Raw genomic sequence first — 13,485 nt, forward strand, 5'->3', positions numbered from 1 at the left:
CTCCCCATGCCCTGCAGGCAGACCTTCACCCCTGGACATGCCCAGCAGGCAGCTCATCCACCCTCCCCATGCCCCACAGACAGCCCATTCACCCTCCCCATGCCCCGCAGGCAGATCATCCACCCTCCCCATGCCCCGCAGGCAGCCCATCACCCCTGGACATGCACAGCAGGAAGCCCATCCACCCTCCCCATGCCCCACAGGCAGACCATCCACCCTGACCATGCCCTGCATGCAGCCCATCCACCCTCCCCATTCCCCGCAGGCAGCCAATCCACCCTCCCCATGCCATGCAGGCAGACCTTCACCCCTGGACATGCCCAGCAGGCAGCTCATCCACCCTCCCCATGCCCCACAGACAGCCCATTCACCCTCCCCATGCCCCGCAGGCAGATCATCCACCCTCCCCATGCCCCGCAGGCAGCCCATCACCCCTGGACATGCACAGCAGGAAGCCCATCCACCCTCCCCATGCCCCACAGGCAGACCATCCACCCTGACCATGCCCTGCATGCAGCCCATCCACCCTCCCCATTCCCCACAGGCAGCCCATCCACCCTCCCCATGCCCCACAGGCAGACCATCCACCCTGACCATGCCCCGCAGGCAGTCCATCCACCCTCCCCATGCCCCAGAGCCAGCCCATCCACCCTCCCCATGCCCCACAGGCAGACCATCGACCCTGACCATGCCCCGCGGGCAGCCCATCCACCCTCCCCATGCCCCAGAGGCAGCCCTTCCACCCTCCCCATACCCCACAGGCAGACAATCCACCCTCCCCATTCCCCGCAGGCAGCCCATCACCCCTGGACATGCCCAGCAGGCAGCCCTTCCACCCTCCCCATGCCCCACAGGCAGACCATCCACCCTCACCATTCCTGCAGGCAGACCATCCACCCTGACAATGCCCTGCAGGCAGCCCATCCACCCTGACCATGCCCCACAGGCAGACCACACCACAGGGGACAACCCAACAACCCCTGGCCATGCCCCGCAGCCAGCCCACACTACAGGGGGGACTTTTTCCACGCTATTTGCCCGGAGCAAGCGGGGTATGCGTATTCCGAGGAGTGCGCGTGGAGTTTTACACAAAATTAGCCTGGCCCAAGCAGGGTAGACATATTCCAAGGGGTGCATGGGGAGTTTTACATGCGATTGGGTTGTCGCGTGAGGGCTCAGTGGCATTTTTAGTGCGATTTCATTGTTGGGGGCTGTATGCTGGTCCACTGGCCTTTGCACCATGTAGGGGATTTGGGTGGATGTTTTTGGCGCACAGCGTGGGGTTGGGGGCGTAACTGGCGCTGCTGCAGGGTCGCTAATCCATGAATACGCTGTGCATCAAAATGGGTTTTGGCACACGCAGATGGTGCAAGCTGGCACATGCTCCCTCTGTGCGCCAGGCTCGTGCGCCACTTCTGCGCTTGGTTCCATGAATTACCCACTAAAGCAGTAGTTTACCGTCTTTCTTTATTCTGTCCGATTATTTGGTCTGTAATAATTATTGGTAATTCCATCTAAAACACAGAAGATGCTTCAAGGTGCTAGAGCACATGCTGATAACCATTTTCAGGAAATGATCACTTGATAGGTGCATATGGACACAAAAAGAGCATGCTTTAATGTCTTTGGCCATGCTTGTCTTACAAATGTACTTCTTAACGTGATTGCGTTCACTATTGTCCATCATTACAACTCAGGCGTTAAGGGTTTAATGGCGCCGTCGGTGCCGTTAACCCTTAACACCTTATTACAAGTGTCCCTTTGCGGGTTGGTGTTTAACGCCTGCTTTTAGCAGGCGTTAAAAACCATCCCGCAAAGGGACCTTGGAGCTAATTACGGCACCGTAATTTACGGTGCCGTAATTAGCGCCTTCCCCATTCCCATTATGCCATATGGGGGCAAAAATGGGAATGGGGAAGGGTAAATGGTGAATGGGGAATTACCGCCCCACTCACCTTGGAATGGGGCGGTAATTCCGCCATCCACCATGGCGGAATCGTAACCTTAGCGGCATGGACCATGGTGCTAACAGCACCATGGTCCTCCACCAAGGTTGTAATGAGGTCCATTATGTTGTAATTCTTTCTTGCTAGCTTGTGATAGCAGATAGGAGAGGATGCTATTGTAATACAATTGCGCATCCACTAATCTGCAAAGGCGAGTTTGATCAGAAAATCGGGGCACCAATTGTGAAAGGCCTCGTGAAATACATAGCTTAATATTCGACTTAACTAGCGAGCAGCCATATTTACTTTATGCAGAGATTAGAGTATGTTCCAATTGCTGCAGACGACCAAAATGGTAGACAGGAATCACAATGAATAAGCCCTGGGAAATATTACATTATGGCAAAATGAGAAGCATGAGTATGAAATATGTCGATGTGTGATAGGATCCGGGCCTGTAATAGCCCGAATGGTCTGGCACGAAGAAGGAGTGGTCACAGACTGAAATCAGTAGGCAAAAGCTTGAGTTCCAATTTCAAAAATGAAACCAGTCAAGAAATTGTTGATTTTGGTGAAATTTGGCTTTCATTTATTAAACCTCATATAATGGTATCTACATGCCAAACATAATTGCAGGGAATAATTTTCAACCTTAGATTCAGAGAGCATATTTAAGAGAATCTGAATGTTGTTGGCTCAGTTACAGCAAAGGAAACCAAACACCCTGATGGGAGAGGCCAGAGGCAGTAAGTATACATTACGGGTTAGGTGCTACTAACCTGAGGAGCCCTGTGTGCTGCCACATATACTGTGAAATACTTATTGATTGAATGTACAATTGGCATGTCCAATTATTTTCATTGACATGTTTATGAATTGAACATTAGGTTATCATAGAAAAGGATAGAAGACCCTGACTGAAGTAATGAACTTCATTCAGTCTTAATTAAGACTAAGGAAGACCAGCCGATAAAGACAACACTGTAGAACCTTTAGCCATGAGAAAGTCCTGAGAGGGCAAAATATGTGTAGTCTTAAAAAAGGATGTGTTATTAATGCACCAGATAATAACTAACAAAACGTTGTTGTGTCAAAGTACCAGATAACAAATCATGAGTGGTTTAAAGGAGTAAAAAAACAACATTGTAATTATTGGATGCAAGCAATGTATACATGTATCAAGTGCAATTAGTATATTACATTGCATTACAAAGATAGGGGTGAGTGCATGAGACCTGAATGATTAACACATTTACTAGATGGTATCGTTTGTTTTGAGTGGTATAACCAATTCTATTAAATGCTAGTCTGTAAGGGTCATTGGCTTGATTCCTTCAATAAGACTGGCATGGTCCAGTGTAAGAAATGCAATATGCAGGTAGCGCAGGGTCAATGCACATGTGGTGGTCTCATAAACCATGGCAAAGTAATAAAGTAATCCTACAGAATGGAAAATATCAAAGGCTCTGTGTTTTAATTGATCTAAAGTCAGCCTGTATATTCTCTTCACAGTGGTGTGAAGACATCAGGGTAGGCAGTGCAATTGTCAAAAACAACAGCAGGTTTGTCCTGATATATAGAAAGAGAGAGCGAGAGAGAGAGAGAGAGAGAGAGAGAGAGAGAGAGAGAGAGAGAGAGAGAGAGAGAGAGAGAGAGAGAAAGAGAAAAGTGGGGGTGAAATGCTCAATGATGATCTCATGCTGTTTTGATTTCCAAGGTGGGGTGAGGGGTTGGCTTGACAGTAATTGAGATGGCAGGGACTACCCGGTCTCCAACAACAGGAATTTTCTGATGGTCAATTGCATTTTTGGAAAGGTAGGTCTTTATTGTCTTGGTTAATGTGGAGGTGCATGTGTTTCTCTTAAACTAATTGCACTCCCCAAAACACATAAGGATTTAAGGCAGGGGTGCTGGAAGGCAGGCAGGTAAACTGGAATGCTGGAATCTTACTACGGCTGGCGTGGTCCAAGGCTGAAATGTCTTCCGGCATCAAGCCTTATGGACCACGCCAGCCGTAGTGCTGGCCCTCCATTGGTGCAGCACACACGCATCACGTGGCTCGTAGGAGCGACGTGATGCGTGTGTGTGCTGAGCCAATGAGTGCCAGTGTTTTGACCGGCCCAGAAGACAACAAAGACTTTCCTAATGGAGGGCGGCCGCGCGGGCCGCCCTCCATTAGGAAAGTCTTTGTGCCTCGCGGGCCGGTCAAAAGGGCATGGCGGGCCGCAACTGGCCCGCGGGCCGTATGTTGTGCACCCATGATTTAAGGGAATATATTTGCCAAGTTTGGAAACATAATTCAAATTGCCAGAAATACCTACAAGACTGAACCAGATATTTAGGTCTCCTAGAACAGATTGTTAAGTGCTTTAGCCACACTGGTGCCATATTTGAGCTACAATCTCACACATGTATTTGAAATAAAAAACACAAACATCAGCAGTGAGATAGGCAAAAGAAACAAGAGAAGCAAAACATGTTTGAAAAGAATTGAAAAGTAAAGAGTGGGTGAAGAATGGAACTTAGGAAATCCCCAATTTTAGAGTTTAAGTGAGGAAGCGAAAGTAAGCGAAAGGAGGGAGAGTGACAGCCAGGAGACACGATTTAGCAGTTTTCAAAGGAAATGGGATGAAAAGGTATCGACAAGAAAAGAGAAGAAGGAATATTTGCAAACAACACAGAGGGACTAGGAGTAGTCAGGTTAAGATGTGAAGGGGATGCATGCACGGAGAATTGCTAAACCAGGAAGCAGGAATAAGCAATAGTACACTTGAAAAGACAATGATGAGAATGAGTTTTTTGGTGACATTGAGAGTAATCGAATAATAGATAACTACAGGTGTCAGCAAAAGATGATATATGAGCAGCAAATGAAGGAGGAGCATTCATGATCACCTAGATTATATCCACTCACTGATAGCAGGAAGAGGTAGTGGGAAAATGGAACAGGGATGTGGAAAATACATAGGAAGAAGGGCTAGCTAAGAAAAACAATCCAAATTGGATAGATGAACGTTTCAGATGGCAAAGTGAATTTTGTCAGAGTAGAAAGAGAAAGAGAACAAGAACAAGAGTTCAGAGTTGTCTACATAAAAGGAGACAGACCAAAGGATTAGATAATAGAAAATAGAAATACATCTGTATTGTGTAATAGACCAGACAGGTCCCTGCGCTATGCTGTAGATGTCTGGAAGAGAGGGTGAGGATTTGCCAGGCAAGGTTGTATCAAGGAAGCAGTCTTCTGAGGCCAGTAGTGAAGGAAATGGCATATAGACATTCTTAAGGCCAAAAGTGATATCAACAGATTTGACCTAATCTTGGGAGACAGACAGAATAACTAGCTCAATTTTAATCATACATGCATAAGTATGTTGTTGAGTGTTGCAGACGCTTCTGGGATGTTTTTACCCATGCATCCAAGCCCTACCATAAAACTGTGCAGTACTGGCATGGAAAACATCATGATGGCCAGAACTCCCCAGAGAGAGCACAGGGAAAACATGAAGAATAGGCTGCCACCCATTTTTGCCTATGTTTTGAGCACAGGAGGGCACTGCCTAAAACCACCATTGGGCTACACACACAGTAGCCTGAAACCATTGGGAATGGCAATGCTGATTGCCAAAAAGCAACTCCGAACTGTGGGGAATTCATTTTCTTAATCCCAAAAATGGTTGCAATATCGGTACTCACCACTATCAGAAAGCCGGCGTTTTAAAACCACCAGACATTTGTGTAAAACTGAACAGAGGAACTGAAACCAGGCCAAGGAAAGACTTGCTAAGAGGTGGACACAATGTAAAACTATATTCTGAAATGACTTGAAGGAAGTAATTATTTAATGTATATGTAAAAATTGTAAGTTTGATTTAAACTGGGAACTAAAGTGACATTTAGCTGAATTCTGCCTGACAACTACCCCCGACAGGAGAAACCTGCTCAGCAACTCTTCCAAGGCCTAGCGGCATCCAGATTCACTACCAAAAGGAGTTGATACCTCTCTGATTAGATTAGGGGAGGGGCACTGCAGGAAACTGAACAATGGACTCAGCCAAATGTTATAGTGGGGGGGGGGCGTAAAGTGGATTCCTCTTGGGAGAAGTGGGAGGAGAAGTGCCTCTGCTAGCAGCTGAGCTTGGGGGAAGTGGATAAACCAGTTATTTCACCATGTGATGTGGGAAGCCACACCCCTTTTTGACCAGGGCATAAGTTAAAAAGATAGATAACTCATAGTGCGGACTGGTCAAAATTATATAAGTAATATCATTATTCTTGTGATTTTTCTGTGCACGTTTTAAGAGGCGTTAGGACCCTGTGGTGTATTCTGGGGAGTTGCTAGCGGAAAATAGGGTCTTACTCCAAATGTCTGCATGTTAAAAATCTGACACTTTATCATCTGAAACCCATACCCCTGGTGCACATTTGTGTAAAATCTGAAAAGGTTTAGAGGTCGTTATCTGGATGAAAAGGGGAGAATTCTGTCATCAGTGGACACGTCATCGTACAAAGACAGGGAACGGATGGTTTGGTGCTACAGAAAATATGTTAACTGGACCTATAATATGAGAAAAATGGTACATAGATAAATATGTATTTGGATCAGAAATAGATTTGTGTGCAATTTGACAAGGGGAGGTTCCTCCGACCATAAAACCTACAGCATCACTCTGACACTCCATTTCCTCCCCCAATCAAGGGAGAGAGGAAAGCTGGGCCAATGACAAGTAGAGAGGGGCAGGCTTAGCTAGGCCCAGGCACACACCCATTTTCAAAACACATAAAAAGAGACTGCTAGGACAGGTAGAGAAATTAAATTCCATTTGCTGCGGAGCATTCTGACCGATGACTTCACATCCACATCCAGAAATCCAGACTTCAAATCCATCAATCTCCAGAACCTGTAGCAGAAATTAACTCCAGAATTTGTAGCAGAGAGGCCTGAATCCACCAGCTGAATCCTCGTCAGCAGGCCTCAAAACCAACCAAACTATTCAACAGCCGGGCGAGCTGTTTGAATTTTTGCCAAGAATTTTTGCAAGAACCTTTAGCAGTATCCAGAAAGCAGTGCTGTATCCGGAACCCGAGAGAACCACAAACCAGAACGTTGTGAGCAGATCCGGTGCTTGACAGACCCAGAGAGCAGAGCTGACCCAGATAGCCGGGACTTCAGAACCACCCGCCGGAAGTCCCGTCCAACCTGACCAGACCGTGACGAGGCCTATTTCAAATTGATATTGTGAGTACCTAGCAGAACTGTGCAGAACCAATCTCTTAGTTAAAATAATCTAATCCAAACTATGTTTACCTACGTAGAACAGCCTCCTAGAAATCGTGTCATCTGTCATTTTTAAAGCTGCACAACTGTCACCTGTCAATTCTGCAGCTGCAAGCTGTCACCTGTCATTTTGAGTTTACTTTAAATCCGAAAAACTACCTTTATTAAACCATCCATATCTCTGGAACCGTTTGGGCTAGGAACGAAATTTCCAACGAACATAGAACCGACTCCGTATACTTTTACCGCAATCGCGATTCACACACTCGCAAAATTTACCGCGATTTGCGATTTGGCTCAATTTCTCCACTTGTCAAAATAGCAGCTCCATTCTTTCCTTTGTTAAAATCCGTTTGCAACCTGGTAATAATTCATAGAGCATTGCTAAAGTGAGCCTGAACTAATACCAACACGCATCTCCCACTCACACTGAATCTCTAGAGGGAATTAAAATCAGTTGGCACATTTTCCCATCCATTGCCATCACATTTAAAAAGCATTTTAGGCCTGTGTTTCAAACTCCTACTTGTTTCCGCTAAGCTTGCTGGGGGGAACTGAATTTCGTATTGTATTTGATTGCATTCCTGAGAACTGTGTGCTCCTCTTTCCATCTCCTTCCATTTCTTACATTGCATAGGAGAGGGGGGTGAATTGCCAGAGAAAAAGTGATTATCTTATCTTTTCCTAAAATCATATAAAATATTTCTGTACTGCATTTTATTCCTCATTGCTTTTCCCTTGAAACCATAAAAGTATTTCTGCTACTTTATCCATCCTATACTAACTCCTCATTGATTGTAAAGAAGTGTGCTAGTGCCAGATTACCCATTGTTGATCAACATCATATGTCTAAGTGTACTATCAGATATTAATTTATTATAAAGTGTGATATATATATATATATTGTTTAAATTTTCAAATAAACCTTTTAATTTGCAAAACAAACCTACTTCTTGGCTCAGTGGGGTCAGGGGGATTCTAAGAGGGGGGTGTTATACAAGGGTTGTCATCCAGAGTACTGAACTGGATATAAAAATACATCAATAAGGGTTTTCCTCAGCATCCCAGACTTGGCATTGACTTAGCTGTAGTGTTGATTGAATATCGCTTACACAATTACATGCATGTATTAGTCCATGCTACTGCCAATTGCACACCGTGTGCTATCCACCAGGCCCTTCTGCATGCACTTTGAAGGCAATTGGGGCTAATTTTAAGTTCTCAGTAATTTGCAGTAATTCAGAGGTGGGGACCAGATAGATTTACACATTTATGTACACGGGACCCCGCAGTCAAATTTTCCTCATTTGCACGGCTGAGTGCAAAAGAAGAAGGGAAAAAGGTGGCTTACATGTTTGTATGCTGACATTTTGCAATCTGCCGTTCAAATTGAGTAAACGCTGCGGCCATGCGTGGCAGGTGATGTTTGCAATCGAATCCTATGGAGTCCGCCCCTGGTGCAAAGGCGTCATAGGAATTCCCAGTATTTGCGCCTGCATTAAAATCCATGCTTGCCAAATGCTGGAGTATATGTATGGCGAAGAGGAAGGGAGCAGTGGAAACCTAAGTTGCATTCAGCCCCTCCCCTTGTCCCTACAAATCTTTAAAAATGGGCAGTACTGGAAATGAAATGCATACAAGCCTTATGCAAGACGTGTACACATTCCGTTTCTGCTATGCAGAGATGAAAATTAGCTCCATTCTGTCATGTGTACTAAATATGTCTTGTTTTTCCAAAATAATAAAAACAGTTGTATGTATTTAAGGAATGGATAAGGGGGATGTCGCTTGCTAGACTACATTTTGTTCCACACAATTAGTGATATTAGCATGTAATTGCAGGCCCATGTTTCTCTTCCCTGTTCTACTCTGCTTTGGAGAAGGTGGGCCGTGGCTTCAGCCACAGTCGACGCCTTTGCCCACGTGGGCACTGTCAGTTGGGCTTACTGTGAAAGCTTTCCACAAGCATGAGATTAGTGTCGATGTGTCACATGTGTTCGATTGACCGAACCCATCGGTTGCGTGATTACGCTTGAGATTGTCTTTCCACCATGACCTAGACGTCTGCCTGAAACGGCAAGACTGGAAACACGTGAATGACAATGTTTATTTTGGTATAATTGCCTTCGCCAAGGCGCTTTACCAAATTAGTGAGTTGGTAAATAGAACGAAATGATGACAAAAAATACAGGACAAGGAAACGAAGACAGAAAGAAAATAAGACATAAGAAACCAACAAGAAAGAAATCTCAATAATAGTGTGCAAAGCAATTAAGGTCCAGTAATGTAATGAACAAAAAGTTGCTGGGGTAAAAAAACAAACTTTTTGCAGCAAAGTAACAATGTGAACAGCACATCCTTAAAACACGAAAAACGAACCAGCTAGACCCAAAAATGAGGTTGGTCAATGTCAAAACTTGCACATGGAGCAGGTAGTGCATAAGTGCACGGGCAGGCAACGGTCTGCAGCTATAACCAACATGCATGAAACTCCAGCGACGCACCAGCAGCCAACCCAAGCCCATGGACGGCAGTTGGAACGCAGGATGCTCATCGACAACAGCTACACCCAAATCCCGTGCCCATGTTACCATGCCCAAATCACAAAGGAGCCACTCAAGAAGCCCCCGCATAATTACTGCTACCTTTGTGTCACTGCGGCTTTGCAAAGCCCACCAGGGACCCAGCAGGGGGAACGGTAGCGAACAGCCTGCCCCGCCAGCCCCCACGCCGTGGCCGCTATGTTTTAACAGCGCCTGATTCTGCCCAGAGCACAGGGCTCCTCCTCCGTCCTCCCTGCAGCCATGTGGACACACTCGGCTTGTATGCCATTTTTTATGCATTTTCCGAAAATGACAACTTTTGTGCTGCTGAATCAATCGCAGATACGTGTGATTTTACCTTTTTGTTTACCTTTGAAATATGGTCCCAGTTTTGCCATTGATTTTTCTATATTGGTGTATGCTTCCAGTTTGCAACTATTTAACACATTTAAAGTATTTCTTACGAAAAAATCAGACCTGTCACTGCTATGTTTACCTGGTGGGATTGCAAGTGGATTAAGACATAGGCTGCACCATTTTATGTCAGCTGTGTTTGTCAGCCACTGTCATTCTGTCAGAAATTTGCACAGTTCACTAGTAAGAATGCTTTTTTGGCGAAACAATGCATCACCAAGAATCGTTAACACCCGTCATGTTTATACGGCGGAAAGAGACAGCTCCCTTCGCATTTACATTTCCTGCAAATGAGGTTGACAATTGAAAAACGTTGTAGGCTTTTTGCAAAAACACAGGAAGCTCATCTGTGCGTCCGCGCTATGCTCCGTCGGCCACCTCACGTGCAGACTCCCCAGGCTCACATACAATGCTAGAAATTCAGAATCAATTCAGCGTGTGCACCGCAGAAATGCTACAGACATGGAAACACGTACTGAATCCTTCAAACGTAGGCTTAGCGATTAACTACGCAGAAAATAGGGAGTTCATGCAGGGAAGGGGCGCGCAACCGCCGAAGACGAATTGAGAAAATTGCTCCTGACATATGCCGGATCCATGCTGGGTGCTTCGAGACTGTACAATAAAAAGCTCTTACCCTTCAGTGTGCAGAGTGAAGGACACGCGCCTTTCTTATTTCACGCAGGAGGGAGCGAGTGCACTAACATACTATTTGAAAAAGGGCATGGGGGCATAAGTAGAAGGGAGCGTGGATCTCGCCAGGTGAACGAGGACGCCGTGATTGATGGACTCCTGCTGCTTTGCACATTGCAGAAAGGTCTCTGTGTTTGAGGCACGCTGCTCCATGTCATACTCGTTCTATTAAGACCCACAAAATGTCTGAAAACGTTACAGAAACCGGCCCCCCAGTAGGAGCACGAGGGCGCGCTGTGGCGTATCCAACTGGGATAACATGGTGACCCAGAAAGTGTCACAACTCCGGGGATCCTGAAGCTCTCAGTAGTTGAAAAGAAAGGCCAAAAACCGTTACAAAATTACATCAGAATGGAAGTATTAGTAGCTGAAAAAAAAGACAAAAAACCGCTACAAAATTACATCAGAATGGAAACTATTTTTATTTATAATTTATTTAAAGTGCATTTGGTTACTTTGCAACTTTTTCACACTATTATACTTGATGAATAAAACACATAAAATTACATTTTATACTAAAATTACATTTCTAAAAACCCTTAAAACAAACTGCTTAATGCAGAAAAAGCAATATTCACATGCTAACAGTAAAATGTCTTCACCATTTGAACGACTTGCCTTTCAGGGGAGTCTATGTTGACATAAGTTTGCTAGCAACTATTTCCCATACATGCAGAGCAGCCGTTGAAACAATGAGTAGATTCTGCCCCAAACAGACAACTCCAGAATGGATTAGAAGAAGGGTTCACAACTTTGCCATATGCACGATCATAGAGACTTTCTAGGGTCTCACATTGTGTTAAAATGTGTTGAGCAGATTCAATTTCTGTTCCACACATTCTGCATATTCAATCTTCATATACAATCCGAACCCAGGCCCCTGTGTTTGGAGATACTGGGATCATTTGAAGCCTTCATGAAAGAATGAACCTGGTCAGAGCCGGGTGCCGCCCTTTTCTTAAATACCGTTCAGGGGCACCCAACACAAACGCCTGTTGGGAATAAACTGTCCTTAGCGTACTAAAATGGTATAGGGCCTGATCAGCGTCATGGGCCCTCACTTTATCTGGCCCTATCCCAGCCAGGAAACCGTCATTCGGGTAACTCCAATATCCTCTAGGTTCCTCCTGACCCTTGAGTCCGAATTGATGTACCATTCGCTCTTCAGAAATCTGTCAGCATGTAGGGACGTAAGTGCCAGTAAAGACTCCTGCCCCCCCACCAGATTGAATTTTATCCTGGGCCAAAAATTACAAGGGACCAGTGACCACAACATAAAAAAGAACGAAGGCCGGGTTCAAGTCTGATCGCCTGTATTGGTGTACCTGATGGTACATTCAGCCAGGACCGGATTATCTTTCCCTCCAGCTACCTAGAGATACCACACATTCCCTCCCACCTCTAGTGCATACATCATGGTGGGAACAATTGAGGTCTTGTATACCAGGATCTTGGCTTCAATACATCTCCCACCTTGGGAATCGATCATTTTGTCTACTACGAGCCACTTATTCGACACTTTCCATGGGATAGCATCCAATAAGTGGGAGCCGGCGAAAGTGGTCCTAATTGTAATTCCTATATATCTGTACTCTTTGGTCCTTTCTACATTTTCACCCCCTAGCCACCAAGGCAATGATTTTTGTCTTGCTAATGTTTGGTCTTAGGCCAAGATTGATAGCGTAGTCAAATAGTTCCTGAAGTGAGCGCTGCAACCAGATTTTTGTTCTGTCTAAAATGACATCATCAGCGTATGACATACACACCAGACCGTTATCCCCATACTGTGGCATAGAGTTCATCACTTCCCACAACAATTGTGCAAGTTGTGACAAGTATAGATTAAAAAGCAGGGGTGCCAGGGCACATTCCTGTTTCAATCCCTTCTTAGTCGGAATGGGGCTGGATAATTCCCTGTCCTGGGAAAGTCGGATTCTGACCTCTGTCCTGCTATGTAGCGCTTTGATGTAATACAGCAAAGAAGGGACAATTTGCCAATCTTCAAACATCCTCCATAACTTGTCTCTGTCCACACTATCAAAGGCGGCTGCGAAGTCCACACAGGAGACGTACAGCGCCATGCCAAGGATATGCTGCGTTTTCGATATTAAGGTCAATTGTCTCCACATTGACTGAGATGCTGCACATCCTTTTCTGAAACCAGTTTGGTGGTATGTTAATAATGCTTTTTCGGCCACCCAGGTTGAGAGTAATTCCAATAATAGCAAAGATTATTGCACTGCAGTCTAGCATAGCTAAGAGTCTGTAATTGTCTGGTAGATCACGCTGGCCCTTTTTGAAGACTGGAATTAAAATGGATGTTTTTAAAGTCTTTGGCATGATACCAGATGTGCAGACATGTATGAATAAATGTTCTAAAAGGTGTGCCCAAAATGGGACATCTGCCTTTGGGACCAGGTTAAAAAACCCATCTGGGCCGACTGCGTTAGATGCCTTTAGTTGTTTAATTTTCACCTCTAAGTCAGCACTTTTTATATACCCACTAACCATAGAATTTGCCATGGTCCTAACTTCCCAAGGCACTTTATGGCTGCCATCAAATGCTTTCATAATATATTTGACCCAGTTTTTTTCTGATGCAGCCACCAGTTCC

The sequence above is a fragment of the Ambystoma mexicanum genome, chromosome 6p (genome assembly GCF_040938575.1).
Source record: "Ambystoma mexicanum isolate Mex_15411 chromosome 6p, UKY_AmexF1_1, whole genome shotgun sequence".
NCBI classification, from domain to species: domain Eukaryota; kingdom Metazoa; phylum Chordata; class Amphibia; order Caudata; family Ambystomatidae; genus Ambystoma; species Ambystoma mexicanum.